This window comes from Schistocerca cancellata, chromosome 4, assembly GCF_023864275.1.
Source record: "Schistocerca cancellata isolate TAMUIC-IGC-003103 chromosome 4, iqSchCanc2.1, whole genome shotgun sequence".
NCBI lineage: Eukaryota > Metazoa > Arthropoda > Insecta > Orthoptera > Acrididae > Schistocerca > Schistocerca cancellata.
In genome coordinates, this window is record NC_064629.1 from 425,307,295 (window position 1) to 425,316,611 (window position 9,317).

The following is a 9,317-nucleotide window of genomic DNA, read 5'->3' on the forward strand; positions in this document are numbered from 1 at the left end:
TTGATGTCATTGCAGGTAAACACTCACTCCTATTGGGTAATAAACATTTTTGTACCTACTGTTCTTTGCTGAAATTTGTATGTTGTCACAGAACATGTCCTACTGCTCTCCAATCACAAATTCAGTTTCTATTCCCATGTCTTGAGGCTCTAGTTTATGCTAAATTATACTTGCATTCTAATGTGATACTGCTGTTTTCTGAAGAAAAAAAAATGCTGTATGCCTTTGTTTAGAGATGTAATGATAACAAGCTGACTGCCACGGTTAGCCTATAAAATGTCCAGTGAAGTAGGAAATAATGTAAAATACCAAAAAACTGTAGCTTCAGCAACAGTGGCACTGAAAATATTCATGAAATCCGCTTGAATAACAACTGGCTTTTTGTAATGTTAGGTTCAGACATTGCAAGTTTGTCATTTCAAACTAGCTTTAAAAAAAAAAAAAAATGATGATAGACGCTCAGCAGCAAATGTAAAGAAAGTTAACAGTATTGAATGATGCGTGTACTGTAGGATGAAACAGATGTGTAAATAATGGATGAAAGTTAAGATATTCCCAAGTTTGGTTTACTATTGTCTTGAGAAACAGCTCAAGAAATGTGTGTGCTGTATCAATAAAAATGTACATTTTGTGAAGCCTGTGTGAGAATAGGTGTCCGAAGACTGTACCTATCTGTATGTGGTAATGTTGTTGGTGTCACCACATTTGTTATGTATGCTTCTGTTTTAATATCTTATCATACAGAATGATGTACAAATTCTTGAGGAGCAGTAAATATTATTAGTTTTGGATATCAACTATTTTGCTACATGAAAGAAAATATATTTGTAATAAAGAAACTTAAAACTGAAATGTGTCCTACCACACTAATTGTTACAGTAAACACCTGGTACACAGTAAAGTGGGTGACCTCTTCAGGTAAGTTAATGTTTGGTTTGTATCTGTTGCAGAGTGACTTGAGATTGTTAGACTATGGATGCATTTCAGACTGCGTAACGCCTTTCCTCTCTACCCTCTTCCCTCCCTCAAGTGGCGAGGTAATAACATCGCTGTTGGCGTATATTCTTGCAGGTTGCTGAACTACACGTCAAAAGACCCTGTCTTTAGAGATGGTTCTCCCCTTATTATTTGATGTGACGTCATCTGTAGTATTACTATGTTGCGTGAGAAAATAGTTATACATGTGTTTCACATTAAACTTACTTCCCCAGCCAGTTATTATCCTTCAGGCAGGACACCCCACCCCTCCCTCCTGCCCCAAATAGGCCCACACCAGTTACATGTCTGACATGTGTAATGGTCGCCTGGTCGTAGATATTGCTAATTGCTATAATCGCACTATTTCACTCCCATTTACGGAGCTTGTTAGCACTTGATGTTAGGTTGGCGCCATTAAAATGCATTGTGTTGTAGTAATCGCTGCTACTTGCTGGATCGCTGCTGTCTCTCGATGCTGATGCTGGCTCTACATCTGGTTGTCTAGGGTTAAAAACATGAGGTCCCGTGTTTTTTATGTGCTTTTGATGATAAAGAACGAGCGAAACCAACAAATATGTAAACTTCAAATATTTATTACTCTGGTGGCCATCTTAATTCCACTGTCCACCAAAGACCATGACACAACACAAAGTAGTACTTCCGTTACATGTTCTTTGCATTGTTTATCCACCTCAAACAATAACACACAAACACACTTTACCAAAGTGACATTCCGACTGCCTCTCGACCGTTCTCGCTGCTTGTATTTATAACTTTGTCAAAGAACTACTAAAAAGAGATATAGTTTATAAGTCACATGTACATCTGTTATCATAATTTGTGCAGAAAAGTTATTAATTTGCATCGAGTGACATAATTTAACATGTTATTAAAATGACAGACAGATTTGTTGACTTGACAGAATAATTCTTTGTTACAAAAAGGCCGTTTTTTAGAAGTTTGTCAATTGACTTCTCTAATTTGCATAAATAAGTAAATAACATGAATTATTAAGAATTACATTGGTTTTCGTCTAAAATAGGATTGCTTACGTGAATACTGAGTGAAAACGCTCCTAGTGAACAAATAGGTTTCACTGGGTGATTTTTATTTAAGGAGATCCAAAATACCTAAGTTGGCCACTATTTTTCGTACTTCATATTAATTATTTAAGATGAACTTAGTGTTTTTACATGATGACATTTGCTGTATCAGTGATCAAGTGATATTAACTTTTGTGTTGGGTCAGTTATTCAGTATAATTTAATGGGTTGACTGTTTATGAAGACATGTTATGCAATCATTGTTAACATACACAATAACTTTTCTATAATCATAAATACTCGTTAAACTGGTTGAATTGGGAGAGTATCGCGTACTTCGGTACAGTAAAGCCTTTAATATGTTCCGTTACACATGACTATAGACCATTCCCCTAAACTTATCAGGAAACTCGGAACTTAATAAAACATTTTTGTGGTAATATTTTATCTGAACTGTGTGCCCGGTCTGAGTAATTCCTACTGTGTTAAAAGATATTGCATAATACTGGTAGTATTCTTCATGAAGGTTACCACAGTCAAATATTTATTGAATGAATGTGGCATTTTTTCCTTACTAGGCCGTTCGTTTATTTTCTTCATTAGTCTTCAATCCTGCCTAGTCATAAAAATTGGGTGTGTCTAGAAAACCTGCTTTCTCGGATTGCCAGACAACAATTCAAACAAATTGTATTGCTGAGTTTTATTACAAAATGAAATTTACAAATACTTAACTTTGACTGTTACACAGAACTGTCACAAGCAAAGGGTGACATACAAAATAAGCAAGTTTCTTCAGTACAGACGATGCTACATATTACAAGCGAAATGACTAGCTTGAAGCTATTTTAGAACTGGGCTGCGGTCAGTCAAGTGCGGTGCTTATGTTCTCTTCGCATAGAGGCTGCTGTCGTCTTGGCGAGGGATCAGTAAACTTGCAATTGGCTGAAGTCTTTTTCATATCCCTTTCCTCTCTCATTCCCAACTGGCGTGTCAGCTCTTGCTTTATGCCATAACAATAAGCAGTGCTAGTTTTGGCTTAAGAAGCCATTGTCTGGTGAATGTCTATAAATGTGCCAAGTGTCAAAATTGGCAGCCCCTTCACAATATGTTAAAATTCATATTGGTTTACATACTGTTGTGTTTAGGCAGTTTTTACATTTATTGTGTACATATGAAGCGGGAAATATGCAAAGATTTTGAAAATGAAATAGTCTAAGCAAAGAACAAATTCTGCATCAATTCTGGGCTGAACTTTGTCTTTATTCATTATGCCCACTGGTTGAACAAGTTCCATTAGCATTTGGTAAAGAGCAGTAATAAATTATATTTACCAAACAATTGAAGGATGCCAAATCATAACATTGAAAGAGCCACCCCTAGTCAAAATTGAGTTAATAGTAAAAGTAGGTTGTATGTGCTGTTCTTTACCTGCTATCATGTTCAAAACTCTCAACTAGTAGTGCTCCAGTGGTAAAAATGAAATGTGCCTGCCATAATGTCGCATTTCCTGAGTTAAGCTGCATAAAACTCTGGCTCTAATTTTGATGAGCATTAGCACCAATGGTGGATCATGAGCAGCAGCTATACACACCAAATAGTAGTATAAAATGATCTGGAAATGAATGAGCATAGAAGCATGTTTGGAAAAGGAAGAGAAACACTGAGTTGTCATATTTAAATTGGAAAAATGCAGAAGTGGACCAGAAATCTGAACCAACAAGTACATTGTTTTCTTAACCTCTTAGAACTGGTATGCTACCTAATTACCACTGTTGTGTAGTGTTTCTCCTGTTCATTTATGTACAAGGATTAACTGTTACTACAGCAGGTATTTTAGTATTTTCAGCTTTTAAAACATAATTTGTATTTCCAGAATAAATGTAGAGGAGATACTGGCAGACTTAAGGTTGTGAGGATGGGTCGTGAGTTGTGCTTGGGTAGCTCAGATGGTAGAGCACTTGCCCATGAAAGGCAAAGGTCCAGAGTTCAAGTCTCGGTCCAGTACACCCTTTTAGTCTGCCAGGAAGTTTCATAATTTGTATTCTTTGGTACATAATATTATTGGTATGATATAATGATACTACAGAGGTTGTTTGCTTGTGTTAGGTGACTTGCAAATGTAATTCTTCATGCAGAGCTACTAGACAGCAACATATAATTACATTGTTTCAAAAGTTTTGACTTGCATACCTACAATGATCAGAAAGCACACTTAAGATGCATGACTCATGTTACTTTACTCAGGAGACATGGGAAATATGAAACAGTGGCAGACAGCCAAAGACTGAACATGTGTGTATGTTGCCAACATCTATTACTTGCGAAGTACAGGTATGGTTTTTTTCTTTCCCTTTTTTTTCCTTTCTTTTCTTTAACCTTCAGTGTCACTAAGAGAAGAGTACAAATCCTTCAGCAAAAAATCATATCAGGGAGTGTGAATCTAAGTGACAAATGAGGTGGCAGCTGACTAAAAAGAGCTGGACAATTGAAGGAAAAAATTATCTCCCTTCCATCCCTCCTCAAAGTCACTAGAGAAAAGACAACTTCAGTAAAATGTACCTTTCACATGACCTAAATGTCACAAAATTGTATCGTGGATACAAAACTAAGTACGGAACTGAATTCAATGAAACTCCTTCCAATTCTAATCAGTGATTTCATGAGATATTCAGCAGGGAATTCAATCTTTCTTTTGTCCATCCAAGGTCAGATACGTGTTCTGTGACTCCAAACTCATTGATTTATGAGCCAGTGAGGACCCACTGTGCAGAAATGTCACTGAGAAATCGTTATAACTTCATGAATACCAGTTAGGAGCTGCTCAACACTGCATGCTGAGTAATAGTACTAATGCAGAAGGTTTTACTTCAGACACCAGCGTCCTCTCATTTCATTTACAGCAACAGATCTATGTACATACTCTAGAGCATCCGAAAATGTGTTACTGCGGACAACTAGGCAGTATGAACTTGGGTATTCATTTAGAATATGAAAACAGGGTCTATATGAACCTGTGGAGTGAAAGTGAAACAGGTTATGTTTCCTTGTCTTCCATGTTTTTAGCATGGAAAGATTTTTCTGTCTCCTGAAGAATTTACTTAAGTGCCGTTCAGTTGCACAGTGTGATCTAAGAGGCAAAACTTTCAAAGTTCACCTCCCCCCGCCAGTTGATGTTTGTTCCATCAACAATGCAGTGTTATTTAGCAAACTAAATTCACACCAGTTCAAATGGAAAGAAGTGCCACTGGATGGTATATGTTGTAGGTTGCAAGGATCCTCTTACTTTGGACAGCATTTTATTTTTTACATTTCATTGGGACACTGCAACTGGCAGTCCTCACTTCATCGCTACCTTGGAGATTCTGTGTCCCATTGTTTGTGCGCCAACTAGAACACCATATTTAAACTCAATTAAATCTTGATAACCTCCCACTGTAGTAACAGTAACCAGCCTAACAACTGTGCCAGACACCTGTTGTCTTACATAGGTGTTGACCACAGCACCGTATTCTGCCTGTTTACATATATCTGTATTTGAATACGCATGCCTATACCAGTTTCTTTGGAACTTCACTGTATTATTTAAGAAGTTTTCGAACTACTCACATAATTTGGAAGTTAATCACTATTCTCGGATCTTCATTAACAGTCTGCGGTGGACACTGTCTAATGCTTCCTGGAAATCTAGGAATATGGAATCTGTCTGTTACCCTTCATCCATGATTAACAGCATGTCAATGTTAAGGATAATGGCTGTAATTTTGCAGGTCCATTCTCTCACATTTCTTTAGTACAGAAGATACCAGGACTTTCTCCCAGATAAGTGCAAATTAATATTGTATACCTATCACTCACATTATTGGTCCAATGTATGAGAAATAATAGTTTCACCTTGATACAATGTCCTGCAGAGATGGACTCGGAGAATTTACCACATAGATAATAGTTAAATGCACCATAAATTTCCTTTTCCAGATGATGATGTAACATAACACCCTCATGTGACCTTACAGTGTGTGGTGGAGGCTACATTAACACATGACAGGTAAACCTACAAATCAGCTCTAATTCTTCATTGCAGTCACTTCACAATGTGTTTGTGGGAGGAGTAATGTTTTGTGCAGAAGGCACTCTCTCTGATTGTTTCAACAGTAAACATAGCCATGATGCACAACACCTCTCTTGTAGTAATGTTTTTCATGCGAGTGTGATCAAGGGTCTTATGTATAATTCGATCTGCCTGTCTTAACTGTCAAACTGCTCTACTAAAGTCACGATGAAATTCTTTCAAATTACCTGTAGGATACAGACTTGGTCATGTAACCATCTACAGCTATCAGTCCATATGAGTCTGAAGCTCATGGTCTCGCGGTCGCGTTCTCGCTTCCCGAGAGCGGGGTCCCGGGTTTGATTCCCGGTGAGGTCAGGGATTTTCATCTGCCTCGAGATGACTGGGTGTTTGTGTTGTCCTCCTCATTTCATCATCATTCATCAAATTGACAATATTGTGATGAGGAAAGGTTGGTAATTTGTACAGGCGCTGATAACCGCGCAATTAAGTGCCCCACAAACCAATCGTAGTTATGGTGGTGTCAATAGGCTGTAATATCAAACCTAACAAACTCTGAAAGTTGGCAGACAGGCGACATTTATCACAAAAATATACTAGAGGCTTATAGTAATGTTGCATAATGCGTTAGAGCCGCGTATGTGGCTCATGGGGGAAACACTATCTGCTAAATGAAATATAGGAAGGACATTCAAATGAGAACATTTTAGGCTTTATTGTGACTTATTGATGTCGAATGAAACAGGTTTACTATTACCAATCACTGTTTAATTTATTTCCACAATTCGTTTCAAAGGTTTAGACTCCAATCAACAGGTTGATTTATTTGTATTAATATGATAGGAGCTATACGTATGTGGTCCTCCGCCCTTGATAGAATTGCCAAGGCTGGCCCCCACCCCATCGGAAATACCACCTTTTTCCATTTTTTCTACATAGATTTAACCAATTTTGTAATTTGTAAGATAGGTTTAATAAGAATTAAATATTACTGAAAAATATCGTTTAAATGAGCTATAAATCTAGCGCCATGCAGAAAGAAACAAGCCGGAGGCTGTAAAATGAAAACTGCTGAAGGGACCATAATGCCATCGCCTACGGAAGAAGTTATGGTCCCTCCCCTACAAGTGCACTGAGAGGCTCACTCACAGTTGGAGGGACTCTCACGTAACGACAGAGCGGGCACGTACACGTTTCAACTGCCCACTGCACTTATCTGTACTGAAAACAGAGAAATGGAGGCTTCAAAACAATGGAAAAGGGGTTTAGTGGGTTTCTTTACAGCGGAAGGATAGCGGGACAGGTGTCCATCGCAAGGTGCAAAGCGTGGCTTAAGTGATTCAAGGACGGACGGATGTTGTCGACTGACGACGCACGATCTGGAACGCTACACCTGATTACCGATAGCATTATCCAGAATGTGGATTCCCTCATTATTGAATACCGGTGAGCTACAGTAGCAACATTGCCCCAGAAGTGGAATTGAGTATCAGAATTGTAATGTACATTCAGTGCTAGTTATACTTGAGCCATTCTCCGATGAATTTCTGTTCCTCGCACTCCTCCTACTGTCAGGAAATGTACTAACCTCTTCGCTCTTCTTTTGAAGCCTCAATTTCTTTATTTTCAGCAATAATGAGTGCAATAGACAGTAGTTGCGTGCACCAACTCGTGGTGTCGACACATGTTTGTGCGCCCATGTCCCTCCAGTGGCGAGTTTAGGGCCTCAGCACTCTTACATAGAGACCTAACTTTCTTCCGTAGGCAATGGCTTCATGATCCCTTCGGCTCGTTTCTTTTCGAATGACCCTAATAGACGAAACGATACAGATAACCATACCGTAGGTGCAACCAGTAAGCAGTATCTGTGAAGAGGCCAGACTAACCCATGGTTCCTGAAAAGGTGCAACAGCCTATTCAGTAGTTGGAGGGGCAACAGTCTAGATGACTGACTGATCTGGCCTTGTAATATTAGTCAACAAGGTCTTGTGCTGGTAATGTGAACAGCTGAAAGCAAGGAGAAATGCAGCCATGACTGTTTTTCAAGGGCATGCTGCACTGCTGTATGGTTAAATATCGTCATCCTCTCAGGTTCAAAAATGGCTCTGAGCACTATGGGACTTAACTTCTGAGGTCATCAGTCCCATAGAACTTTGAACTACTTAAACCTAACTAACCTAATGACATCACACACATCCATGCCCGAGGCAGGATTCGAACCTGCGACCGTAGCGGTCGCGCGGTTCCAGGCTGTTGCGCCTAGAACCGCTCGGCCACTGCGGCCGGCTCCTCTCAGGCAAAATATTTCGGATATAAAATAGAACTTCATCTACATGACTACTCTGCTATTCACAATTAAGTGCCTGGCAGAAGGACCATCAAACCACCTTCAAACTATTTCGCTACCATTCTACTCTCGAACAGTGTGCCGGAAACACGAACACTTAATCTTTCCGTGCGAGCTCCGATTTCTTTTACTTTATTACGATTTTCATTTCTCCCTGTGTAGGTGGGCGCTAACAAAATATTTGCGGATTTAGAGGAGAAAGTTGCTCATTGAAATTTCATGATAGGATCTCGGGGCAAAGCAAAACGCCCTTTTTTTATTATTATTACCACCCTAACTCACGTAACGTATCTGTGACACTATCTCTTCTGTTTCACAATAATACAAAACGAGCTGCCCTTCTTTGAACCTTTCCAATATCCTCCGACAAATCTATCTATCTGATAAGGATCCCATTACACACAGCAACATTCCAGAGCAGGATGTATAACAGTACTGTGGGCAGTCTATTTAGTAGACCAGTTGCCTCTTCTAAACGTTCTGCAGTCCTATGAATGACGTCGTGTTCAGGAAAAACTAAACTGGTATTGTGAGGGTCGGAGCATGGAACATAAGATCCCTTAATGCGGTACTTAGATTAGAGAACTTAAAAGAGGAAATGGAGCGTATGAAGATAGATACATTGGGAAATAGTGAAGTGCAGAGCAAGCCAGATCAGTACAATTTTATCACTACAAAATGGGATAGGTTAATGCAGTGTATGAAGAGATAACGGAAATTATTCAAATAATTAAAAAGAGATGAAGATTCAATTGTGATGAGTGACAGGAATTTGATAACAGGAAACTGAAGAAAAAGAAAACTACACTCCTGGAAATGGAAAAAAGAACACATTGACACCGGTGTGTCAGACCCACCATACTTGCTCCGGACACTGCGA